General features: G+C 40.3%; 1 protein-coding gene across 4 annotated transcripts in view; it reads left to right on the forward strand.

The window, feature by feature from the left end:
• Positions 1 to 14,147, forward strand: part of cops3 (COP9 signalosome subunit 3) — an 85,106-nt gene that overhangs the window by 10,225 nt on the left and 60,734 nt on the right. The window contains exons 2-3 of one of the 4 annotated variants that reach the window (XM_087274711.1): positions 9,466 to 9,524; positions 9,675 to 9,701. The exons of 1 other annotated variant lie outside the window; for it this stretch is intronic. The gene's annotated coding sequence lies outside the window, so the exon portion shown is untranslated. Of the gene's footprint in view, positions 1 to 9,465; positions 9,603 to 9,674; positions 9,702 to 14,147 lie in introns of all 4 variants that reach the window. 2 more of the 4 variants (XM_087274710.1, XM_087274709.1) reach the window with 2 other exon arrangements.

The following is a 14,147-nucleotide window of genomic DNA, read 5'->3' on the forward strand; positions in this document are numbered from 1 at the left end:
TTATTTTGTGTTCTATTATTTAATATAATTTATTTGTATTTTATTTTATGTGTGCTTGTGTATATTAGTGTGTGTGTGGTGGGGATTTACTACCTAATTTCAGAATTCCTAGCTTATTTTATTTACTGTATTATTTTTTTATTTGTTTTTATTTTGTGACTTTCCTCATTTGGGTCATGGATATCCATGCAAAGTTTCATCACATTTTGGAAAATGTGTACATGTTTTGTTATTTCATATAATACATTTTTGTTTAGATTATTTAGATTTTTATTTTGTTAGTATTTTTGTATTTTATTTTGTGCAATATTATATGATTATTAAAGGTTTAAAATGGTAAAAAAATTATTAATATTAATTATTTGTATTTTATTTTGTGTAATATGATTTGATGGTGACTCGGTTGCTCTGTGTATAGCACAGTGGCCTCACAGTAGGAAGGTTGCAGATTCGAGTCCCGGCTGGGTCAGTTGGCATTTCTGTGTGGAGTTTGCATGTTCTCCTGGTGTTGGCGTGGGTTTCCTCTGGGTTTCCCCACAGTCCAAACACATGCGCTATAGGGGAACTGATCAACTAAATTAGCCGTAGTGTATGAGTGTGTGTGTGTGTTTCCCAGTACTGGATTGCGACTGAAAGGGCATTTGCTGTGTAAAACATATACTGGAATAGTTGGCGGTTCCTTCCACTGTGGCAACCCCTGATGAATAAATGACTAAGCCGAAGGAAAATGAATAAACGAATGAATGAATGAATGATATGATCATGGAGGATTTCATTCAATAATATTTCAGAAAATGTGCTGGTCAGTCTAGAGAAGCTAGTTAACAACAGTTAGCGTAATAAATAAATGAGTAAAGAAATAAAACAGTGGTTATCCGGCGTCCTGAAGTCAACCTGCGCTGAACACAGACTGCTGAATCTGGCTGCTGTTTTGCTGCAGTTTAATTACTGTGTGTTACGTAAGCTCTCATTCAGACACTCCGGCCAGATTCCACAGCTTTCTCCCGCATTTCCATCAAGAGGCAGTAAAGTGTGTGTGTGTGTGTGTGTGTGTGTGTGTGTGTGTGTGTGTGTGTGTGTGTGTGTGTGTGTGTGTGTGTGTGTGTGTGTGTGTGTGTGTGTGTGTGTGTGTGTGTGTGTGTGTGTGTGTGTGTGTGTGTGTGTGTGTGTGTGTGTGTGTGTGTGTGTGTGTGTGTGTGTGCCAGAGCTTCACACACACTGTCTGATTGTGCTTTTATTTTCTATGACGTCTGTAAGAGTTTCTCCTGGCATTGTCAAAGTCTTGCTGCAGAGTGTTTGTGCATTCTATGTAACTTGCCCTTTTGTGTACATATACCAGGTAAACTCTACTGAAACTGTTCTCAAACTGTGGGACGTGCCAGGTGGGCTTACTTCTAGAGGTACGCGGAGGAATCACTGAGTAATGAAAGAAAAAATGAATACAATTCGAATCATTTGATGCGTACGATAACACCGATGTGATCACTCATACACTACAGCCAATTCCTCTATTGACCTTATTCTAAAATGCGGAAGTGCGCCTGTGTTCTCGATTGTTTTAGAACTTCTGATTCAGTCGCCTATGGGAGAAATGACTAGGAGTAATAAACGGCAGAAAACGGTCAAACTACTTGCTCTACAAACAAATGTTTGCATGACTATATAGACCAGGGGTGTCAAACTCCATTCCTGGAGGGCCGAAGCCCTGCACAGTTTAATTCCAACCCTGCTCCAACACACTTACCTGTAGGTTTCAAACAAGCCTGAAGGACTCAATTAGTTTGATCAGGTGTGTTTAATTAGGGTTGGAACTAAACTGTGCAGAGCTGCGGCCCTCCAGGAACTGAGTTTGACACCTGTGATATAGACCAAGTAGAATAATATAATAAGGAAATATCAGTTTGCAAAATCGAACAGCGAAATGAGCGGTTTTTAATGGCTAAAAATGAATGGAAGTGAATGAGACCGGAAGTCTCGAGCCAAAAAGATTCAAATGGCTGCGCCCGCTCGTCGGCGAGTAATGCATGTGTTTGGACTGTGAGGGAAACCGGAGCACCCGGAGGAAACCCACGCCAACATGGGGAGAACATGCAAACTCCACACTGAAACACCAACTGAACCAGCCGGGTCTCGAATCAGCGATCTTCTTGCTGTGAGGCCACAGTGTTAACCACTGTTGCCCCAATCATTAAATTATTAAAGATAATTGCATCCGTTTGTGAAAAGGAGTTAGGAGGGAAATGTTTAGGTAGCTAGCTTGAAGCCAGTGGTGCTGTCGGTAAGAACTGAGGTCCAGTCTAGTCACTCCAGTTGTGTTTATTAGCATCAACAAGGATTTGTGCTCAGGGGGAAAGGTGTGTTTGTGTGTTTGTGTGTTTGTGTGTGTGTGTGTGTGTGTGTGTGTGTGTGTGTGTGTGTGTGTGTGTGTGAGGAAATAACAGAAATGCAGTCCTCTGCACAGTTCAGCCATGTGCTGCCAGAAAATAGCTAACTGTGGGCACAGGTGCAGTTAATAAAGCCCTTGAGGCAGTCCTGATTGGCCAGAGATTGAATGAGAGGAGATTGGAGTGAACCATAATCTGAACAGGGGTGTGACACTGAGTTTGCAATTTAGGGAAAAAACTTCTCAACAGTTTGCATTATTCCCTGTACTAGAAACACACATACAGACACAACATTTAACGCTGCAAACCTCCTTTTTGATTTATGCTTGTTTAATTTAGTGTAATAAATCAGCAAAGTAAACATCTGTTCTTCTGCTAGAGCTGCTATAAATACATCTTTAGGCTACAGGCTAACGCTTGGATATTAGACAAATCTATTCTAGATGCAGATAACAAAATGTTACTCTGTCAAAATAGTTGGGGAAATATTAGGTTATTGTAGCACCTATCCCAACTATGGGTTATTTTAATCCAGTGCATTGGGTTATTTTGATTAAAAGTGATTTTTCCATTCTACTATTATCACTATTCATTTTATAATTGTGTAAATAAATAAATGTCCGCTGTGTCCTGAAGGTGAGAATGACGGCCGGATATCCCAAATATGTGTGTCTTTTAAAAGAAAAACTGATGAACATGTGAGGTAGAAAAAGCGGTTTTATCCATTAAATATAGATTAGCTATATATATATATATATATATATATATATATATATATATATATATATATATATATATATATATATATATATATATATATATATATATATATATATATATATATATATATATATATATCCATTTAATATAGATCAGATATATATGCACATACATGCATATATATATATATATATATATATATATATATATATATATATATATATATATTTATTATTATTATTATTATTGCGCTAGAGCTTAAATTTTATAACGCAGAAATAAAATTACACGCATATTAATACAGCTGTTCTGTGTCAGTTAAATCAGTTGACTGTTGAAATTCAAAATTTTAACCCAACTGGTTAAGTTCACTACTCAAAAAAACAGCTAAGATCATAATAATAATAATTGCAAAAATAGCTAAGATGTAGCATTTCCCAGAGGGTAGCTTTTAGTGTAGTTAAGCTACATTTTAAGTACAGCAGCTAATAGCTTAACTCACTACATTTTTTAAGTAGCTTGCCCAACACTGGATACAAAATAGTTTCATACCAGCAGCCATTAGACATTTAAATAAGGCATAAGCTGCGTCCCAAATCGCAAACATATGCACTATTCTATGCCATTTTGTAGTATAAATAGTGTAAGTAGTGTGTTCACACTGAAAACTCTAAAAAAAATTAAGTGCACTTTAAATACCCGGATGATGCACTCATTCAGCCGCTAAAATGAAGCGTGTAATGGTGGGCTGCGTCTGAAACCGCATACTTCCATACTATATAGTACGCTAAAATCAGTATGCGAGCCGAGTAGTATGTCCGAATTCATAGAATCAGTATGCGAGAAGTACCCGGATGACTTACTACTTCCGGCGAGATTCTGGAGTGCACATCCCATGCACGCTGCGCTATCCCATAATGCCCCGCGAGAGAATTCATGAATGTGAGTGAAGCGACGCAAATGACACAGGTAGATCATGTGACCATGACAAAATGGCGGATGTAGTACGTCCGAATTCCATTCATACTTTTCACATTCATACTGTATAGAACGCACTTTTTCTAACGGCCGAGTAGTATGTTGACATTCAAATGCAGTACCTACTGAGTAGCAGGCGGTTTCGGACGCAGCCATGGACACTTCACGCACTCAACGACCACAGGTTTAGTTGCGTATCGGAAGGGGCGGAGCTTTCGGAAGCACATGTTGAATAACTATTTATTTTGGATGGTGAAAGCAAAATTCTCCTACGAGAGTGATTATAGCGCCTCCCGATGGTGAATGCGGTTATACTCACGGCAGGTATTATTTGGTAACTCGGTCGTTTATTTCACTGATTTGGCAACCGACAAACGTCATTAGGGAAACGGTTTGAATTTCCGCTTAGTAAAAAACATTAGTGTGCCATTTGGGACGACACTACATACATATACTATCCTGTTGAGTGTGTAAGTGCATAGTGTGCCATTTGGGACGCAGCTTTAGACTAAAGCAGAGGTGTTTCGTTGATTTTGTATATTTTAGATCGTTTTAAACATTTATTTGGGGGGGAGGTGGACACTTGAAGTGTTTATTTATTTATTTAGTCTTTAAGTGATTTTATATTTGTTTTATGTGTTAATGTTCATCTGTTGTTGTCACTAAATGTGAGTTTCTTTGTGTGGCACTGTTATAAGATAAGGACTCTTAAATGCAAATTAAATAAAGTCGCCTAACCTAAGAGTGGTCATCAAGCTCTAGAGAAGGAGATGAGTGTGGATAAAAATATGAGATGATACATCAGCGAGTTCCCTTTCTCAAGTCAAACATCACAATGCCTTCAATCTGACGCTCCTCTTCCAGTGAATGAACTGAACATAATTGCGTGATTCTGAAGATCGCTTCTGATTCCCCGAACTCTCGATAGTCTCAAACTAATGTATTTTCTCTATGATTGCATCGCTTGCTGGATAATAACATCTTGCATGCGTTGGAGAGAGAAAGGTTGAGGTGACATCAAATCTTTTGTCACTTTGAGGTTCGGGTTGCTTTGACTCTTTCTAAAGTGTGCAGAAAATCCCTCATTCTGGACCGCTTTCTATATCTGAGCCAAATATAGACAAAGAGTTGGGTAGAAATGGATTATACAAATGTTTTTATTTTGTGTATGCATGTGACTTTTATTGACTTTTTTTCCATAATATTTTTATTTTTTGTTTTCAGTTTGTACACATTGAAATACATTTTACAAACATTTTACAACAAGAACCTTGTTGCATTTTACAAATTATACAAATTATGAGGATATATATATATATATATATATATATATATATATATATATATATATATATATATATATATATAATAAAAACTAAAAGCAAACAACAAACCATAAATAAATATATTAATAAAACTGCTCCTCTTTTTGTCATTTTTATTGACATTTTAGTTGTTTAAATTAATATTAGAAATAGTATATGGAGAAATAAGTGTTTAAAATTACAAAATATGCACTGGCAGATTTTTAGAAGGTTTTTGTAGCGTAATATGCGCAGCACAGGCTCATTCTGAAAACGTACCCCTGTATACAGTTCTGGAGATCACGAAGTATGTAGCCAGAAGTTCGTATGGCTGCTTTCCATCTCTAAAACGAACGCTACAGGGCGATATGATGCTGTTCCTTTCACGCTTACCAGCTGACCGCTTTCCTCATATGGAAGGCTTTTCCGAAGTTGCCAGTTTGTCCAGTGGCTCGCCACGTACATCGGCGAATTTGTGAAATGGAGTGAAGTTGACCGCGATGATAGGTTTCCAGAAAGCAAATAAATATCATGGTTCTTTTCTGTGCCCGACAATCGGGTTGTCATAGTCCTAACCTTCGACCACCACCCGTTCCACAAAGCACGAGCCCCTTACGGCTCCCCCCAGATTGAAGGAGTTTCTTACGCCGGGTGGAGGAGTTCAAGTATCTTGGGGTTTTGTTCACGAGTGAGGGAAGGACGGGATGGGAAGCGTGAGATTGACAGGCAGATCTGTGTAGCGGCAGCAGTAAGTTGATGTACTGGTCCATTGTGGTAAAGAAGGAGCCGAAAGGCAAAGCTCTCGATTTCCCGGTCAGTCTACTCTCACCTATGGTCATGAGCTTGGGGTCATGACTGAAAGGACAATATCTCCGATAAAAATGATCGAAATGAATTTCCTTCATGGCAGGGCGAACCCTTATAGATAGGGACAGGAGCTCTCTCACCCGGGAGGAGCTCGGAGTAGAGCTGCTGCTCCTCCACATCGAGAGAAGTCTGCTGAGGTGGCTCAGACATCTGTTTGGGATGCCTCCTGGACGCCTATCTAGGGAGGTATTTCCCTCTGGGAGGAGGCCTTGGGCATGTTGAAGGGGCTATGTCTCTCGGCTGGCCTGGGAATGCCTCGGGATCCCCGCGGAGGAACTGGAGGAAGTGTCTGGGGAGAGGAAAGTTTGGGGTTCCCTCCTGAGACTGCTGCCCCCGTGACCCGGCCCCGGAATAATGGAAGAAAATTAGGATGAGAATGTGTTAAAATCTGAAAACATGGTAAAAATCAGGAAGCTGTGAGGGCTATTTCTGGATTGCTTTTGAAAACACTGTCGGTTGGGTTTAGGGAAGGGTCAATCAGTGCTTTTGAAAACACTATTGGTTGGGTGTAGGGAAGGGGGTGGGCGGGTCAGTCTGTGCTTTTGAAAACATTATTGGTTGGGTTTAGGGAAGGGGGTGGGCGGGTCAATCTGTGCTTTTGAAAACACTGTCGGTTGGGTTTAGGGAAGGGTCAATCGGGTCAATCGGTGCTTTTGAAAACACTATTGGTTGGGTTTAGGGAAGTGGTGGGCGGGTCAATCTGTGCTTTTGAAAACACTTGGTTGGGTTTGGGGAAAAGGTGGGCGGGCCAATCAGTGCTTTTGAAAACACTATTGGTTGGGTTTGGGGAAGAGGTGGGCGGGTCAATCAGTGCTTTTGAAAACACTATTGGTTGGGTTTGGGGAAGAGGTGGACGGGTCAATCAGTGCTTTTGAAAACACTATTGGTTGGGTTTGGGGAAGAGGTGGGCGGGTCAATCAGTGCTTTTGAAAACATTATTGGTTGGGTTTGGGGAAAAGGTGGGCGGGCCAATCAGTGCTTTTGAAAACACTATTGGTTGGGTTTGGGGAAGAGGTGGGCGGGTCAATCAGTGCTTTTGAAAACACTATTGGTTGGGTTTGGGGAAAAGGTGGGCGGGCCAATCAGTGCTTTTGAAAACACTATTGGTTGGGTTTGGGGAAGAGGTGGGCGGGTCAATCAGTGCTTTTGTACATGTGTATGTATTCAGAATGAGCCTGGGTTGAATATACAACACCAACTCTGACAATATATTACTTTAAACTAATAAAACTTCTTTGAAAAGTCACTTTTTTACTACTCTTCAGGGTCAAAAGTTGTTGGTAGAAAGATCAAGCTCCCATAATGCAACTCAACAGCATAAATAAATGAGAAAAATAAAAATATGAATTAAAAAAATCCAGAAAGCTGCTAATTTCTGTATGTTTTGTTAATTGTTTTTTGCGACCGATATCAGGAATTGATTACAATTGATCAACACTCCAGCGTCAGCTCTATACATGCGTCTGTTGTTTGGATATAGGACGCAGCAGTGACTAAAACGGGCCTGAATTGTTTGCCAGACTCCTCATCTGACGCACACATGAGTCACATGCAGAAACACACTCCCTCGTCCTTCATATAAACTGCTTACGGTTGATGTCGTGTGTGTTTTGAGGATTCATTCAGGCCCGTCCGAGCACCTTATGACCATTTAATAACACTCAACAGGTCTAATTTTAACCCTGCGTTGTATTTATAGATTAATAACCGCATTCAGATGTACAACTCTTCCTCGGCTAGACAAACAAATACACATTTATCATTGAATAATTCAATTTATCTGAAGATAACATCAGAGGAGGCCCGTGTGCATCACACACACACATACACACACTTCTGAACCTCCACGTGGAGAAACATCAGAGTTACATAAGAGTCGATGAAGAAAGATGGATCAGAGGAGGGAAAGTAAATTGAGAACATTAATAAAAGAGGCACGTAATGAAGCTGAAAGAGAGCCAGAGAAAAAGGCTTTGATTTTTGCTTTTTTTATAATGAATTTTTGGAACGATTTGCATAAATCTAATTACATTTTAATGCGAATTGAATTGCAGCTACAATTTTCAGCATCCGTTTAAATCCCTACCAAAAAAAACAGTGCAGAATCTTACAATATTTCTTATGCATTTTAATCTTAAAAATAAAGAATGTAAGCTTTGATTATTTGATCGTGTAAAATCTAATATTGCTGGTGTTTTGGGTTTATTAACAGTTGTGAATTGCATTATGGGATGTTGATCTCTGCTCCATTCACTATTAATGTTGAAAACTCAACTCTACTATAGGGTTTTTGGATAAATGTTATGTGTATTATAGTGTTTACTACACTTTTAATGAATCATCCAGCATACTGTAGTATTGTATATACACTCATTGGCCACTTTATTAGGTACACCTGTCCAACTGCTTGTTAATGCAAATTTCTAATCACATGGCAGCAGCTCAGTGCATTTAGAGATGTAGACATGATCAAGATGATCTGCTGCAGTTCAGAGCGAGCATCAGAATGGGGAAGAAAGAGGATTTAAGGGACTTTGAACGTGGCATGGTTGTTGTTGCTGCCAGACGGGCTGCTCTGAGTATTTCAGAAACTGCTGATCTACTGAGATTTTCACGCACAACCATCTCTAGGGTTTACAGAGAATGCTGCGACAAAGAGGAAATATCCAGTGGGCGGCAGTTCTGTGGGCGCAAATGCCTTGTTGATGAGGTCAGAGGAGAATGGCCAGACTGGTTCAGCTGATAGAAAGGCAACAGCAACTCAAATAAGCACTCGTTACAACCGAGCTCTGCAGAAGAGCATCTCTGAACACACAACACGGCCAACCTTGAGGCGGATGGGCTACAGCAGCAGAAGAGCACACCGGGTGCCGCTCCTGTCAGCTAAGAACAGGAAACTGAGGCTACAATTCACACAGACTCACCAAAACTGGACAATAGAAGATTGGAGAAACGTTGCTGCTCTGATGAGTCTCCATTTCTGCTGCATCATTCGGAGGGTCGGGTCAGAATTTGGCCTTAACAACATGAAAGCATGGATCCATCCTGCATGAATCTCTGCCACGAAGGATTAAGGCAGATTTGAAAGCCAAAAAGGAGTCCAACCTGGTACTTATAAGGTGTACCTAATAAAGTGGCCGGTGAGTGTTACAAATAAATTTTAATGAAAAGTTCCTTTTTTTTTTTTTTTTCTTTTTTAAATTATTTTTTAGGGTTTTTTCACCTTCATCATGATCGCACAGTAGAGATTTCAGACAGGAAAGCATTGGAAGCAGAGAGAGAGGAAGGATCAGCAAAGGACCTCGAGCCAGAAATCAAACTCGGGTCGCTGTGAGCAGGTCGGTACACAGTATCACTAGGCTATTGTCATCGACAAAAGTCGCATATTTTTAAGTAATTTATTTAATTAATGCATTTCAAGTGCCTACAAAAAGTGAAAAGCAAGCATGTAATAAGACCTTGAGATGCTTGTAAAGAAAATCACCCTTTAATTATAAAACTCTCCATTTTTCTTGAAAAGAGCAGAAGCAGCCTCCATCTAAAAGCCACACGATATATAATTATGCCAAAGTGTTGTCCTGCATTCTCATAATAATGCTGAGGAAATGCTGGATCTTCACTGCGAGACTTCTTTTGTTATCAGTAATTAATGCAGTAACTGGCAGGAAATAACAAGGGTTTTTCTATTATATTGAAGCTGTTGCATAAGAGGGAGGATCAGCGGAGAGAGAGCAAATGGAGAGCGTTAATAAAAGAGGCTGCTGAAATCAAACCGTCTGAAAGCACCTGAGAAATGATGCAGGATTTGCATTTTTATTATTACAAATGTCGAAAATTAAAAGTATCTTAGGGTGGCTCAGTGGTTAGTACTGTTGCTTCACTGCAAGAAGGTCGCTGGTTCGAGTCCCGGCTGGGTCAGTTGGTGTTTCTGTGTGGAGTTTGCATGTTCTCCACGTGTTGGCGTGGGTTTCCTCCGGGTGCTCCGGTTTCCCCCACAGTTTAAACACATGCGCTATAGGGGAACTGATGAACTACATTGGCCGGAGTGTATGAGTGTGTGTGAATGAGTGTGTATGGGTGTTTCCCAGTACTGGGTTTCAGCAGTAAAGGTGTAAAACAAATGCTGGAATAGTTGGCAGTTCATTCGTGTGTGTGTGTGTGTGTGTGTGTGTGTGTGTGTGTGCGTGTGTGTGTGTGGAAAGGGGGTGAGTTTTGGTGTTTAGTGCGTGTGTGCATAAGTATATTTTTGTGTGGGGTGTGTGTGTGTGTGTTTGCGTAAGTGTGTTTTTGTGAGGTGTGTGTGTGTGTGTTTGCGTAAGTGTATTTTTGTGTGTGTGTGTGTGTGTGTGTGTTTGCGTAAGTGTATTTTTGTGAGGAGTGTGTGTGTTTGCGTAAGTGTATTTTTGTGAGGTGTGTGTGTGTGTGTGTGTGTGTGTGTGTTTGCGTTTGCGTAAGTGTATTTTTGTGTGGGGTGTGTGTGTGTGTGTTTGCGTAAGTGTATTTTTGTGAGGTGTGTGTGTGTTTGCGTAAGTGTATTTTTGTGTGTGTGTGTGTGTGTGTGTGTGTGTGTGTGTGTGTGTGTGTGTGTGTGTGTGTGTTTGCGTTTGCGTAAGTGTATTTTTGTGAGGTGTGTGTGTGTGTGTGTGTGTGTATTTGCGTAAGTGTATTTTTGTGTGTGTGTGTGTGTGTGTGTTTGCGTAAGTGTATTTTTGTGTGTGTGTGTGTGTGTGTGTGTGTGTTTGCGTTTGCGTAAGTGTATTTTTGTGAGGGGTGTGTGCGTTTGCGTAAGTGTATTTTTGTGAGGGGTGTGTGTGTGTGTTTGCGTAAGTGTATTTTTGTGTGGGGTGTGTGTGTGTGTGTGTGTGTTTGCGTAAGTGTATTTTTGTGAGGGGTGTGTGTGTGTGTTTGCGTAAGTGTATTTTTGTGTGGGGTGTTTGTTTGTGTCTAAGTTAGTGTGTGTGTGTGTGTGTGTGTGTGTTTGCCTGTGCTTTTGTGTGTTATGAGTGTGTGGTGTGTGGAGGGTGTGTTAGTGTGCACATGTCTATATGTGTAATGTGATTTGCGCGTGTGTGTGTGTGTGTGTGTGTATTTTTGTCTGTGTGATGTATGTGAGAAAGGTGTGCATGTGTTTGTGGGCATGAGTATGTTGGGTATGTGGGGTGTGTGTGTGTGTGTGTGTGTGTGTGTGTGTGTGTGTGTGTGTGTGTGTGTGTGTGTGTGTGTGTGTGTGTGTGTGTGTGTGTGTGTGTGTGTGTGTGTGTGTGTGTGTGTGTGTGTGTGTGTGTGTGTGGTTTGGTATGTGTGGGTTTGTGTGTGTGTTTGTGTATGCGTGGGTTATTGTGTGGTGGGCGGTGTGTGTTTGTGTCTGTGTGTGTCATTGACAGTTGGAGGCTGGTCACTTATCTAATGACCCAGAGAAATGAAGCACAAGCTGCTTTCATTCATTGACCTTCCCTTGGTACAGCAGATTGTCGACTCCTCCACCAACCCACACACACACACACACACACACACACACACACACACACACACACACACACACTCGCTGAGTGTTTCAAAAACAAATATGATTAACCTACATCCATTAATAAAAGCTCATTGGTGTAAATGTGTCAAACAACATGAACACATAACCGGACACACACGTGCGGGGAAAGAAACCCACTTTGACATATAAACAGCGTCATTTTCAGCTAACAATATACTGTAAAGGAACACATTTAAATGTGGTTTAGACACTTGATTACAGGTTATTTGCAATTAAATAAGACCATTTTAGTTAAAGTTACACTTCAAACCATTTACACTGGTTTATTAACAGATATGAACTGTTTATTAGCACTTATAAAGTATGATTGTACTCGACATCCCTAATCCAATACCTAAACCCAACTGCTAGCTTCAAAAACGATCAATAAGCCGCTAATGCGCAGTTTATTAGAGCAGAAATCTTAGTTAATGGTTTGTTAATAGTGTGAGTTGTACTATGACCAACAAAAATAAACAGATTTATTATATTAGGCCATGTTTTTTGGCCTTTTGTTAACCACATTTTTCAACATAGGCTCATTATGGATACATACCCCTATATACATTTCTGGAGAGCGGCAGATATGTCCCAGGAGCTACGATTTTGCAGTTTTTGTTTTCACAAGTTCACCAGAGGCCGCTGTGTAAGCTTTTTCAGATCTCAAAGTTCTTTCGCGAGAGCCATTTGCGCCTGCTGTTTTCGCGTAAATCCACCAGAGGCCGCTGTCCACTGACTGACTGACAAACCAGTCGACTGACCAACCCTCCTCCTTCCCTAAACCCAACCGACAGTGTTTTTAAAGTTCCTAAAGTTCTTTAATAAAACATTATCATCAAGCACAGTGTTTTAGAAAATGATCTCTGCACACTCTGTACAGTGATAAGCAGAAGGTAAAGTTCTGCCCTGAGAAACTGAACAGTACATGAGTCTGTATAAGAGCGAGTACGTCAGCAGCACCCACAATTAACCATCTCAATTAATGCGCAATTATCTAAAAGAACAGTCTGTGTAATCGCTGTGATCTGCTCTCTGTGAGAACACACACTGTAAATCTGTCGATCTCATGCAGACGCTGAAAACCTTACAGTGGTTATGTTATTATTTTATTTGGTTATTATATTATTTTATAACCATAACAGTTTTAATAACTCATTTCTATTAACTGATTTATTTTATCTTCACCATGATGACAGCACATTTGACTAGATATTTGACTAGTATTCAGCTTAAAGTGATATTTTAAAGGCTTCACTAGGGTAATTAGGGTAAAGTTAGTGTACATCTGACTTCAACTGTATATTGACCCACACAGTATGTTGTCGTCACACTGAAAACCCTTAATCAGTGTGATGTCATTCAGCTAGTGTGTGTGTGTGTGTGTGTGTGTGTGTGTGTGTGTGTGTGTGGGAGAGTTTGTTTTGGCGTCATCTCCCTGCATGAGCGTAACTTCTGCCGCACAGGAATGCTGAGTCCTCTGTAATCCAGACTCTTCAGATAAGACTAAACCAACACGACTGGCCGAAAACACTCCTGAAACACATCCTTGAAACGTGTGTATTACTAAAGTGTGGCTTTTTAAACATATAAAACATAAAGAAATAACCTAATCAGCATTGTTCTTTTAATAGTTTTTTTTGTGTATATGCTTTGTCCTTCAAATAAATAGACAAACAATTAAGTCATTTTTGCAGGAAAATTCTACTTGGGTTTTTTTTGTTGTATATTTCTTGTTAAATCAAAGTATACATGTGTGTATCTGACTTTTTGTATCTTATTTTTTAATTGACACTGCTAGGTAAAAATTTGTTTATTCTCTAGTTATGTATAGTATATACACGCTACGGCCACTTTATTAGGTACACCTGTCCAACTGCTCGTTAACACATTTCTAATCAGCCAATCACATGGCAGCAGCTCATTGCATTTATGCATGTAGACATGGTCAAGATGATCTGCTGCAGTTAAAGCGAGCATCAGAATGGGGAAGAAAGGGGATTTAAGAGACTTTGAACGTGGCATGGTTGTTGCTGCCAGACGGGCTGCTCTGAGTATTTCAGAAACTGCTGATCTACTGGGATTTTCACGCACAACCATCTCTAGGGTTTACAGAGAATGCTCCGACAAAGAGGAAATATCCAGTGAGCGGCAGTTCTGTGGGCGCAAATGCCTTGTTGATGAGGCCAGAGGTCAGAGGAGAATGGCCAGACTGGTTCCAGCTGATAGAAAGGCAACAGTAACTCAAATAAGCACTCGTTACAACCGAGCTCTGCAGAAGAGCATCTCTGAACACACAACACGTCCAACCTTGAGGCGGATGGGCTACAGCAGCAGAAGAGCACACCGGGTGCCGCTCCTGTCAGCTAA

This window comes from Danio rerio, chromosome 12 (assembly GCF_052040795.2).
Source record: "Danio rerio strain M-AB ecotype USA chromosome 12, GRCz13ab, whole genome shotgun sequence".
NCBI classification, from domain to species: domain Eukaryota; kingdom Metazoa; phylum Chordata; class Actinopteri; order Cypriniformes; family Danionidae; genus Danio; species Danio rerio.